Source organism: Hordeum vulgare, chromosome 4H (assembly GCF_904849725.1).
Source record: "Hordeum vulgare subsp. vulgare chromosome 4H, MorexV3_pseudomolecules_assembly, whole genome shotgun sequence".
Classification (NCBI taxonomy): Eukaryota; Viridiplantae; Streptophyta; class Magnoliopsida; order Poales; family Poaceae; genus Hordeum; species Hordeum vulgare.
The window spans coordinates 597,778,510-597,790,560 of NC_058521.1; the positions used below are offsets into that span (position 1 = coordinate 597,778,510).

The 12,051-nt window shown below is 42.2% G+C and overlaps 1 pseudogene; it reads left to right on the forward strand.

Annotated features, from left to right (window-relative positions):
* The first annotated feature begins 256 nt into the window (after window positions 1–256).
* On the forward strand, window positions 257–9,235 carry LOC123450885 (annotated as a pseudogene).
* The last annotated feature ends 2,816 nt before the right edge of the window (window positions 9,236–12,051 follow it).

Below are 12,051 nucleotides of genomic sequence, written 5' to 3' on the forward strand. Positions count from 1 at the left end.
GAATTATGTGAACATTATTTTAAATAGAAATATTTTTAGAATGACATGAATATTATTTTAGATAATAATAATTATTAGAATTACATGAACATTTTGGTAAATAAGAATCTATTTTTAGAATAACATGAACATGATCTTAAATATTTTTATTATAATTATACAAATATTATCTTAAATATGTTAACTTATTTTTATGTATAATATTTTTTTGTGTATTCTTACGAAGTGTTATGAAAAAAAAAACTAACATGTAAAAATGGCCCGCGGTGAGTGCAGGTCATTTAAGGCATATGTGCATGCTTGTTTATATGTCATTAAAGATAGAAATCACATTTATACAAAAGTGACATGTGGTGTGATGGCTAGCTTGTCTGATTTGACGTTGAAGGTCATGTGTTCGAACCTGGATAGTTCTTAATTTTGCCTCCTCATTTTCATTTGTTGCATTTTGTCCTAGCAGGTGGGGCTCAATTGTCCTAGTTGCTTTTTATGGTTATTTTAAGAAAAAAAATGTGAAGGTTCTTGTGAGAAAAGATAAATTATCAGGGTGTTTTTGTAAAAAATCAGGTCATATGTCCGTCATCGCCTTCTGGTCACTGACATTGGGTCCCACGTCATGTTGACGTGCCTCATCAGCACGTGATATGTATACAAAACATGATTAGCACCGTAGATGCATGACCATGCCAAGTTTTCTCACCGGTTTAATGTATGCCGCAAGTTTTAGCACCATGCTGATTTTTTTTGCCAAGTTCACACACCTGCCTTCTGCGTCCTCGCCTCCATCGCCGTCGTCCTCAACGCGCTCACCAGCGACCCGGGCCACCGCTGAAAGGCCCCCTGGAGATGGTTTGACGAGTCCATGCTCGATTGCTGCGAGCCGCTCCATGTGGTCAGGTCCCACGGCATCACCTTTGGCAAGGTCGTCTGCCTCGTGCGCTGCGCCGGCGCCAGCGTTCGCTGCTTCCGCGCCAACCACACCACTATCCACGACCTCCGCGCAAACCTCGCTGCTATCTCACAGACAACAACGCCAGAAGTTGACACGTTGACATAGGCTGGGCTTGCGTTGGTTCTTCCCTTGAAGAGGAAAGGGTGATGCAGCACAGGAGCAGTAAGTATTTCCCTCAGTTTGAGAATCAGGGTATCGATCCAGAGTACCTGCGCAAACACAAACAAGCTTGCACCCAACGCTTCAAAGGGGTTGTCAATCCCTTCAAGATTGTTTGCAAAGTGAGATCTGAAGGCAGAAAGTGCAACGAAGTAAAAAGTGTAAGGCTGGAAATATGGTGTCGAGTAGACCCTAGGGCCATAGTGTTCACTAGAGGCTTCTCTCAAAATAGCAAGTATTACGGTGGGTGAACAAATTACTGTCGAGCAATTGATAGAACCGCGCAAAGTCATGATGATATCTAAGGCAATGATCATGCATATAGGCATCACGTCTGAGACAAGTAGACCGATACTTTCTGCATCTACTACTATTACTCCACACATCGACCGCTATCCAGCATGCATCTAGTGTATTGAGCTCATGACGAACAGAGTAACGCTATAAGCAAGATGACATGATGTAGAGGGATAATCTCAAACCAATGATGAAAACCCCATCTTTTTACCCTTGATGGCAACAACACGATGCGTGCCTCGCTACCCCTTCTATCACTGGGTGAGGTCACCGCACGGTATGAACCCAAAACCAAGCACTTCTCCCATTGCAAGAATCATAGATCTAGTTGGCCAGACAAAACCCACAACTCGAAGAGAATTACAAGGATATGAAATCATGCATAAAAGAGATCAGAAGAAACTCAAATAAGATTCATAGATAATCTGATCATAAATCCACAATTCATCGGATCTCGACAAACACACCTCAAAAGAAGATTACATCGGATAGATCTCCATGAAGATCATGGAGAACTTTGTATTGAAGATCCAAGAGAGAGAAGAAGCCATCTAGTTACTAGCTATGGACCCGTAGGTCTATGGTGAACTACTCGCGCATCATCGGAGAGGTCATGGTGTTGATGGATAAGCCCTCCGTGTATGAATCCCCCCTCCGGTAGGGCACCAGGACGTGTCCCAGATGGGATCTTGCGGAGACAGAAGCTTGCGGCGGCAGAAAAGTGATTGCGATGATTTCCTGATTTTTTTCTGGAATTTTTGGGATTATATAGGCAAAAGATCTAGGTCAAGGGACCTCCAGGGGGCCCACAAGCCTGGATGGTGCGGCCCCCCTGGCCGCGGGGTGGGGGCTTGTGGGGCCCCTGGGGCTCTTCTGGCTTGGCTCCCAAGTTCTCCGATCTTCTTCCGTTCCAAAAAAATCTTTTCGGGGATTTTCTTCCGTTTGGACTCCGTTTCAAAATCTCCTCTGAAAGGGGTAAAAAACATGGAAAAACAGGAAGTGACACTTGGCACTGAGTTAATAAGTTAGTCCCCAAAAATATATAAAAGGCATACAAAACATCCAAAGTTTGACAAGATAATAGCATGAAACTATAAAAAATTATAGATACGTTGGAGACGTATCAAGCATCCCCAAGCTTAACTCCTGCTCGTCCTCGAGTAGGGAAGTGATAAAGAATGAATTTTTGATGTGGAATGCTACCTAGCATAATTGTCCTTTGCAACTTCTTTCACGTGACATGAATGTTCAGATCCGTAAGATTCAAAACAACAGTTTGCTATTGACATGAAAACAGTAATACTTCAAGCAAACTAGCAAAGTAATCATGAACTTTCAAAATAACAAGGCCAAAGAAAGTTATCCCTACAAAATCATATAGTCTGGCTATGCTCCATCATCCTCACACAACTAATGTAAATCATGCACAACCCCGGAATTGGCCAAGTAATTGTTTCGCACTCTTACTTTCTCAAACCTTTTATAACTATCAAGCAATACATGAGCGCGAGCCATGGATATAGCACTATAGGTGGAATAGAGTGTGGTGGTGGTTGTGAGACAAAAAGGAGGAGATGGTCACATTGACTCGGCGTATCAATAGGCTATGGAGATGCCCATTAATAGATATCAATGTGAATGAGTAGGGATTGCCATACAAGAGATGTACTAGAGCTATAAGTATGTGAAAGCTCAAAAGGAAAACTAGTGGGTGTGCATCCAACTTGCTTGCTCACGAAGACCTAGGGCAATTTTGTGGAAGCCCATCATGGGAATATACAAGCCAAGTTATATAATGAAGATTCCCACCAGCATATGCTAGTGACAAAGCAAGAAGCTCTCAACCATGAAGAACATGGTGCTAACATAAAGCACAAGTGTGGAAAAAGATAGTAGCATTGTCCCTTCTCTCTTTTTCTCTCTCTTTTTTTCATTTGGGCTCTTAGGACTCTCTTTTTTTCTCTTTTCTCTTTTTTTTGTTTTTGGGATCTTTGGCCTCTTTTTTTTATTTACTCACATGGGACAATGCTCTAATAATGATGATCATCACACTTTTATTTACTCACAGCTCGAAGATCACAATGATGATGACTCCATAGGAAATGCCTCCAGTAGTGTACCGGGATGTGCAATGATCTAGCATGGCGTATGACGTTGAAAACATCTCGCTAGCTATCTTATGATCATGCAATGGCAATATGAGAGTGACGGCGCAAGTCATGAGACGAAACGGTGGGAGTTGCATGATAATATATCTCGGAATGGCTATGAAAATGCCATAGTAGGTAGGTATGGTGGCTGTTTTGAGGAAGGAATTTGGTGGGTTTGTGCACCGGCGAGAATTGCGTGGTACTAGAGAGGCTAGCAATGGTGGAAGGTGAAAGTGCATCTATACCATGGGCTCACATTAGTCATGAAGAACTCACATACTTATTGCGAAAGTTTTTATTAGTAATTAAAACAAAGTGCTAAACGCATATTCCGAGGGGAAGGGTTGGTAGATGTAAACCATCGTGCGATCCCGACCTCAACACAAAGGATGACAATCAATAGATCAATTATGCTCCGACTTGCTAACATAGCGGTTCACCATACGTGCATGCTACGGGAATCACTAACTCCAACACAAGTATTTCTAGATTCACAACACCCTACTAACATAACTCTTAATATTACTGGATCCATGTCTCAAAACTAATTGAGAGGAATCGAAACTTCTCTTTCTACTAAATGCACATGAAGATGGAGGTTTTTGCATCCTGTTTGGGTACCTAGCACATGGGACTTCTTTCATAGCATAAGCCAACTACCAAATCACGCACCGCCGTGCTCTAAAGATATAAGTGAAGCACTATGATGAAAAGTATCTAGCTCAAAAGATATAAGTGAAGCACTATGATGAAAAGTATCTAGCTCAAAAGATATAAGTGAAGCACTATGAGCATTCTAGCAAAATCACGATGAGTGCATGTCTCTCTCTCTCAAAAAGGTGTGCAGCAAGGATGATTGTGACACAACAAAAAGAAAAGACTCCTATGATACAAGACGCTCCAAGCAAAACACATATCATGTGGTGAATAAAAATATAACTCCAAATAATGTTACCGATGGATTGAAGATGAAAAAGGGGATGCCTTCTCGGGGCATCCCCAAGCTTAGGCTTTTTGGTGTCCTTGAATTTGGCTTGGGGTGCCTTGGGCATCCCCAAGATTGAGCTCTTTCCACTCCTTATCTCTTTGTCCATGAGAACATCACCCAAAACTTGAAAACTTCACAACACAAAACTTAAACAGAAAATTGTGATAACATTAGTACAAGAAAACAAACTACCACTTCTTTTGATACTATAGCAAACTTGAATTCTATCTATATTGATGATGGGCTACTGTATTCTCACTTTCCCATGGCTAGTACCCCCCATACTAACCATAGTTTCATCAAAACAAGCAACCAACTCAACAAAAACAGAATCTGTCAAAAACAGACCAGTCTGTAGCAATCTGTATACTTCGTATACTTCTGGTACCTCAAAATATCTGAACAATTACGACGGCCTAGGAAAAAGGCATATCAATCAGCAGCAAAAATAATCAACTCAAAAGCTCTTTCTGAATAAAAATGAAAAATCATCTCGTGAGCGAAGAGTTTCTGTCTTTTTCCAGCAGGATCAAACAACCATTACCGAGACTAGTCATAAAGGCTTTGCTTGGCTCAAACACAAAAAGAAACACAAAAAACACAATCACAACAGAATTATAAAAGTGTGGACGCAACAAAACAGAAAGAAAAAGATAAATTCATTGGGTTGCCTCCCAACAAGCGCTATTGTTTAACGCCCCTAGCTAGGCATTGAAAATTCAATGATGCTCACACAAAAGACAAGAATTGAAGCACAACGAGAGAATCATAGAGCATGTGAAAATCACATCTAAGTCTAACACACTTCCTATGCATAGACATTTTATAGGAAAACAAATTGGCAAGACAACCAATAGTTACCAAATGCAAGGAAGAAGAAAGAGACAATAGCAATCTCAACATAACGAGAGGTAATTTGGTAACATGAAAGTTTCTACCACAATATTTTCCTCTCTCATAGCAATTACATGTGGGATCATATTCGAATTCAACAATGTAACTATCACATAGGATATTCTTTTCATGATCCACATGCATGCAAAGTTGACGCTCTTCAAAAATAGTGGGATTATCATCAAATAAAGTCATGACTTCTCCAAACCCACTTTCAGTAATATTGCAAATATCATATTCATCATGAGGCTTAAACAAATTTTCAAGATCATAAGAAAAATCATCGCCCCACTCATGATCATTGCAACAAGTAGTGGACATAGCAAAACTAGCATCCCCAAGCTTAGGGTTTTGCATATTTTTAGCATGATTGTCACTAATAGAATTTATAGTGAAACCATTGCAATCATGCTTTTCATCCAAGGAGCCCTCGTGAATCACTTTATAAATTTCTTCCTCACAATTTTCAGATTCACGCATCTCAAGCCAAACTCCATAAAGATAGTCAAGTGCACTCAAATCACTAGCAATTGGATCAACATAATTGGATCTCTTAAAGAGATTAGCAAGTGGATGAGGATCCATATCACTAGATTTTCAGCAAGCGAAGATGCAAGCATATTGAAGGCACATGGCACACAAGCGATCAGAAAGCAAGCGAAAAAAAGGGCAAATGAAAAAGGCAAACGAAAAGGCGAACGAAAAAGGGCAAATTGGTGAAGTGGGGGAGAGGAAAACGAGAGGCAACTGGCAAACAAAGTAAATGCAAGAGATGAGTTTGCGACACTTACTTGGATGATTTCTTGACTTGATCTTCCTCCCCGGCAACGGCACCAGAAATTCTTCTGCTATCCCACAGACAACAGCGCCAGAAGTTGACACATTGACAGAGGCTGGGCTTGCGTTGGTTCTTCCCTTGAAGAGGAAAGGGTGATGCAGCACAGGAGCAGTAAGTATTTCCCTCAGTTTGAGAATCAAGGTATCGATCCAGAAGGAGGGTCTCGTCAAGTCCAGAGTACCTGCACAAACACAAACAAGCTTGCACCCAACGCTTCAAAGGGGTTGTCAATCCCTTCAAGATTGTTTGCAAAGTGAGATCTGAAGGCGGATTATGCAACGAAGTAAAAAGTGTAAGGCTGAAAATATGGTGTGGAGTAGACCCTGGGGGCCATAGTGTTCACTAGAGGCTTCTCTCAAAATAGCAAGTATTACGGTGGGTGAACAAATTACTGTCGAGCAATTGATAGAACCGCGCAAATTCATGACGATATCTAAGGCAATGATCATGCATATAGGCATCACGTCCGAGACAAGTAGACCGATACTTTCTGCATCTTCTACTATTACTCCACACATCGACCGCTATCCAGCATGCATCTAGTGTATTGAGTTCATGACGAACAGAGTAACGCTTTAAGCAAGATGACATGATGTAGAGGGATAATCTCAAACCAATGATGAAAACCCCATCTTTTTAGCCTTGATGGCAACAACATGATGCGTGCCTCGCTACCCCTTCTGTCACTAGGTAAGGTCACCGCACGGTATGAACCCAAAACCAAGCACTTCTCCCATTGCAAGAATCATAGAACTATTTGGCCAGAGAAAACCCACAACTCGAAGAGAATTACAAGGATATGAAATCATGCATAAGAGAGATCAGAAGAAACTCAAATAAGATTCATAGATAATCCGATCATAAATCCACAATTCATCGGATCTCGATAAACACACCGCAAAAGAATATTACATTGGATAGGTCTCCATGAAGATCATGGAGAACTTTGTATTGAAGATCCAAGAGAGAGAAGAAGCCATCTAGTTACTAGCTATGGACCCGTAGGTCTATGGTGAACTACTCACGCATCATCGGAGAGGTCATGGTGTTGATGGAGAAGCCCTCCGTGTCCGAATCCCCCCTCCGACAGGGCACCAGGACATGCCCCAGATGGGATCTTGCGGAGACAGAAGCTTGCAGCGGTGGAAAAGTGATTGCGATGATCTCCTGATTTTTTCTGGAATTTTTGGGATTATATAGGCGAAAGATCTAGGTCAGGGGACCTCCAGGGGGCCCACAAGCCTGGATGGCGCGCCCCCTGGCCGCGGGGTGGGGGCTTGTGGGGCCCCTGGGGCTCTTCTGGCTTGGCTCACAAGTTCTCCGATCTTCTTCCGTTCCAAAAAAAATCTTTTCGGGGATTTTCTTCCGTTTGGACTCCGTTTCAAAATCTCCTCTGAAATGGGTCAAAAACATGGAAAAAATAGGAACTGACACTTGGCACTGAGTTAATAAGTTAGTCCCAAAAAATATATAAAAGGCATACAAAATATCCAAAGTTTGACAAGATAATAGCATGAAACTATCAAAAATTATAGATACGTTGGAGACGTATCACTTGCCCGCTGAGCCTCCTCGCACGACTGCCATCTCATCGCCTCCTACCACAGGGGCCATTTCAAGCAGGTCTACTCTGCTTCTTCTCTCTGTCTGGCCCTTACAGATCCCCTTGCAACTCGGGACTAATGTGATGCGCCGGCGTTCTACAGACTGGGGGTGGCCATTTCTCGCCGATCGGCGGCTACCATGCGGGGACGGACATGGCGCTCATCTTGGATGTCGCGCGCTTCGAATACCCTCCTCATTAGGTTCCATTGACACTTCTCTGGGCAGCCATGAATACCACCTACAAAGCAACCGGACTTCTCAGGGGCACATATCTTTCTGTATCTTCTTTTAGTCGGTATTGTCCAGTTATCTTGTACTCCCTCTATTAATAAATATAAGACGTTTTAAAGACTTGTGTCGAGGAGTCTCGACACAAGTCTCTAGTACTACTTATGAATGAGAAAATCGCATATTTGCCACTTTGAACATGAGGCTTCATAAAAATGCCACTCTTAAGATAGGCTTCGCAAAAACGCCACTTAGCTCATAGATATCTTCAATACCATGCCATTCACCCCATTTTACTGATTTTATTTTAGTTTTTTCCATTTGTATACACCCTTAAAGACCAGACTACCCCTGGATGTTTACGTGTTTGCATCATGTAGTCAGTTGAATCCTGTGTTGCGACTCCTGCAAAGAGAATATCCAGTCTTCGAATAAGCTACAGCAAGCTCAACAAAGCATATACTCGATGTGAAATTAAATATATCTGCTATTCTTGATGTAGTTGCCAAGCACAACTCGGTGAACATGTAGGATTATAGCAAGCACAACTTAGTATAATTGCAATCCATCTTAAGGACCAGCACGCACCTTCTTCCCCCTCCTACAATAACATTCAAAAGGGTCTAGTTGCTGCCGCCGTCGCGCCACTGGTGTTGTTGTTCATCGCGGCTCACACCACTCCTTGAGCGCTTGACGAGCTGCAGCGATGAACTCTAGCGTTGGCACTGGCAAGCAGGGGAGGCGAACTGCAGCGACGAACTCTAGCATGGACAAGAGGACAAAAACAAGACGCAAAACTTTGGCTGGGGCCATCGGCTTACAGCTCGTGCATCGCAACCCTTGCATACAGGCTCAGAATAGATCCATGCCCATAACCAAGCTTGCGGAACAACTGTTGTGTAGGAGTATGGGAATCATCCGTAAAGGCGAGCAAGTCACTAAAGTGGCTATCACCAAGTTCACGGACATGTTCAAGGGACACCTGTCGGACATCACCCTTGCTGCTCTTCGTGCCCTTTTTTAAGTTGGACTGTGATCTGGCCACAGCTGTTGAAGATGCTCTGGTGCAGCATGATGGAGAAGGTGGACCTGACATGAGTGTGGCCTCTGTGGAGGAGGCCTGAACAACGCTTCTCCGTCCAAGATGTAGCCTAGTTTTCCATGTTAGTTCATCATTTCCCTTCTTGTACGCCTGTTTGCAGTGGCACTTGTGCGATGCGGATGTTGGTCGTGGAAAGACCTTCAGTGTCCTATACATGGCCTGCTTGTCAAGGCTGTTGTGTGTGTGTCCAGATGATGGATGCTATGTGAGTCCAGATGTGCCCCAAGTGTTGCTATGTTAGACACAAACCTCTCAATTCTGTGTTGGAATGTCCGCGGATTAAACTGCCCGGATCGACAAGCGGCCATCCACGAGACCATTGCTTCTTCTTCCTGTCAGCTCGTGTGCATTCAAGAGACCAAGCTTCAATCTGTTGACCCTTTCCTGGCTGCATACCTGGGTGGGAAGCGTCTAAAGAGTTTCAAGCAAAGGCCAGGTGATGGAACAAAGGGGGGCATTTTGCTGCTTTGGGATGACTCCGCGGTCACGATGTCCAACGTGCAAATCGGTGTCTACTTCCTCTCCAAGTCAGTTGTAATTAAAAATTACGACGACAAAAAATCCTCCAAGATCACCACTATGTATAGCCCGACACGTAGCATCCACAAGGAAGCTTTCTTCCTTGAGCTTATTTCCGAGAAGCCTACGTCCGGCACCAAAAGGCTCGTCAATGGAGATTTCAATCAAATCTACTGCGCTAGGGACAAAAACAGGACTAATGTGGATCGCAGACGACTTGTTTGTTCCGCAATGCCTTGAACACTTGTGAGCTCAAAGAGATACACATGCAAAATAGGAAGTTAACTTGGAGCAACGAGCAAAGTAACCCGACGATGAGCAAGCTTGACAACTTCTTTTTCAATGAGGATTGGGAGTTAGACTTTTTCAATGAGGATTGGGACTTAGAGTTTGTCACCCACATATCCTCATTAATTTCGGATCACTGCCCTCTTTTACTTGATAATGACGTCGGACAAAGAAGCCTAAATCCTTCCGATTTGGGAACTACTGGACTAAGATGCCGGGCTTCCTCTTTATTTTTAATATTCATCAAAACACGTCTGAAATGAATTCATTTGAAAGCCCACATCATGAGAAACACGAATATGAAAATAAAATTTAATTAAGATTTTTTGTTTAAAAGATATAAAAATTGAAAAACAGAAGCCAAAAGTAAAAGCACGCCCATGGGACTCCGTGCCAATTTGATCAAGAGGGATTCCTCAAAAAGGAGGGAAGCTATTAGCAACGGTATTTAATATTTTCAATCTTTTGCAATTTCTCAGACGATTGGAGAGATAATAATCCTCTATATGACCACCACTAGTGGGGACGGGGCCTTTAGCCCCGGACCGTAAGGGGCTTTAGTCCCGGTTCATCAACCGGGACTAAAGGGGCGGGGCTAAAGGCCTAACCTTTAGTCCCGGCCCTGTTACAAGTCGGGACTAAAGGTGCTCCACGTGGGCGCCTCGTAGCGCCCCAGGGGCAGGACCTTTAGTCCCGGTTCGTTACACGGGCCGAGACTAAAGAGTTTCAGATTTTGCTTATTTTTGGGTTTTTTTTTAATGAAATTATTTTTGGGTTTTAGGGTTTTAGGGTTTAGGTGTCCGGGAGATTAACGCGATGCCTCGTTTGGTGTTCGGGAATTAGTTTTCGTATAATTTAAATAGAAATAATTATGCATATATATATATAAGATTAACTTATCTTACAAGCGAGCATATATATACAATTATATGGAGATCTGAATTATCGGGACTAGAGCCCGTCTATTCGATTACATGGACAAACATCAGTAATGGTCCCTAGCTACACTAAATCGTCCTTTGTCATCTATAGCTTCCGTCCTCAGAAAGGTCGCAAGCTCCTCTGCAACAGCAATCGCGCGTTGCTCTGGTAGGACATTCGTCCTCATGGCCGTGTACTATATAAGAAGAGGAGATGAATATGAATATCAATCATGATAACAAAGAATGACGGGTAAAAATAGAGGTGTGAATGTTCATTGCTTACGTCGAATCTGTGATCCTTGTGCTCAAAGGTAAACGTGCGAATGGTCTCGCAAACATAGTATCCGCATAGATGCGTTCCCCGTGGCTGCTGGTCGCACTTTACGAGAATAGAATATATATAATCAAAATAATAATCTAGCATCATAAATGTATTGAAAATAAAAGTATATCATACTACTACTTACCTGAGCCGCTCTAAAGGTCAGCTTCTCAGGAAAGTTACCGGGAGTCACGCACTTGAACCGCTTCCAAACCCTGCCCGACAAGGATAATGATTTGCTAAGTTTTTCATTAATTGATATATCAGAAAATCATCGAAAGAGACCGATAGAGCGCAAGAATGATTGAAATTACCCTTGGAGCATGTCCTGCAGGCTTTAGAACTGTTCCAAGGGTCTCGATAATGGGTCGAAGGCATCAACTCTTCCCTAATCAATTTGAATGTCCAACAGAATCCAATGAAAGCTGCACATGTATATATATATATATATATATATATATATATATATATATATATATATATATATATATGTCAATAACTTATCAATTACACTTATAAGTGAACGGACACAACAGAGTAAAGACCCTCACCTGAAGTTGTATGGAAACAGTATGTGGTCACAGAAATTTTGATCTGTTAGAAACCTTAGAAGGTTTTCCTCCGTCTCCTTGGGTTTATGAGTTAGCGTCACTATATGTATTTTATCTGGGTCAATAAACCCAATATTTAGGATGCTCTTACTTTTACAATCCAGAATCTTCATTCTGCATAATAGAGTACAAGTTATATATAGACAATGAATTAAAATAACTAAACAAGTTATAT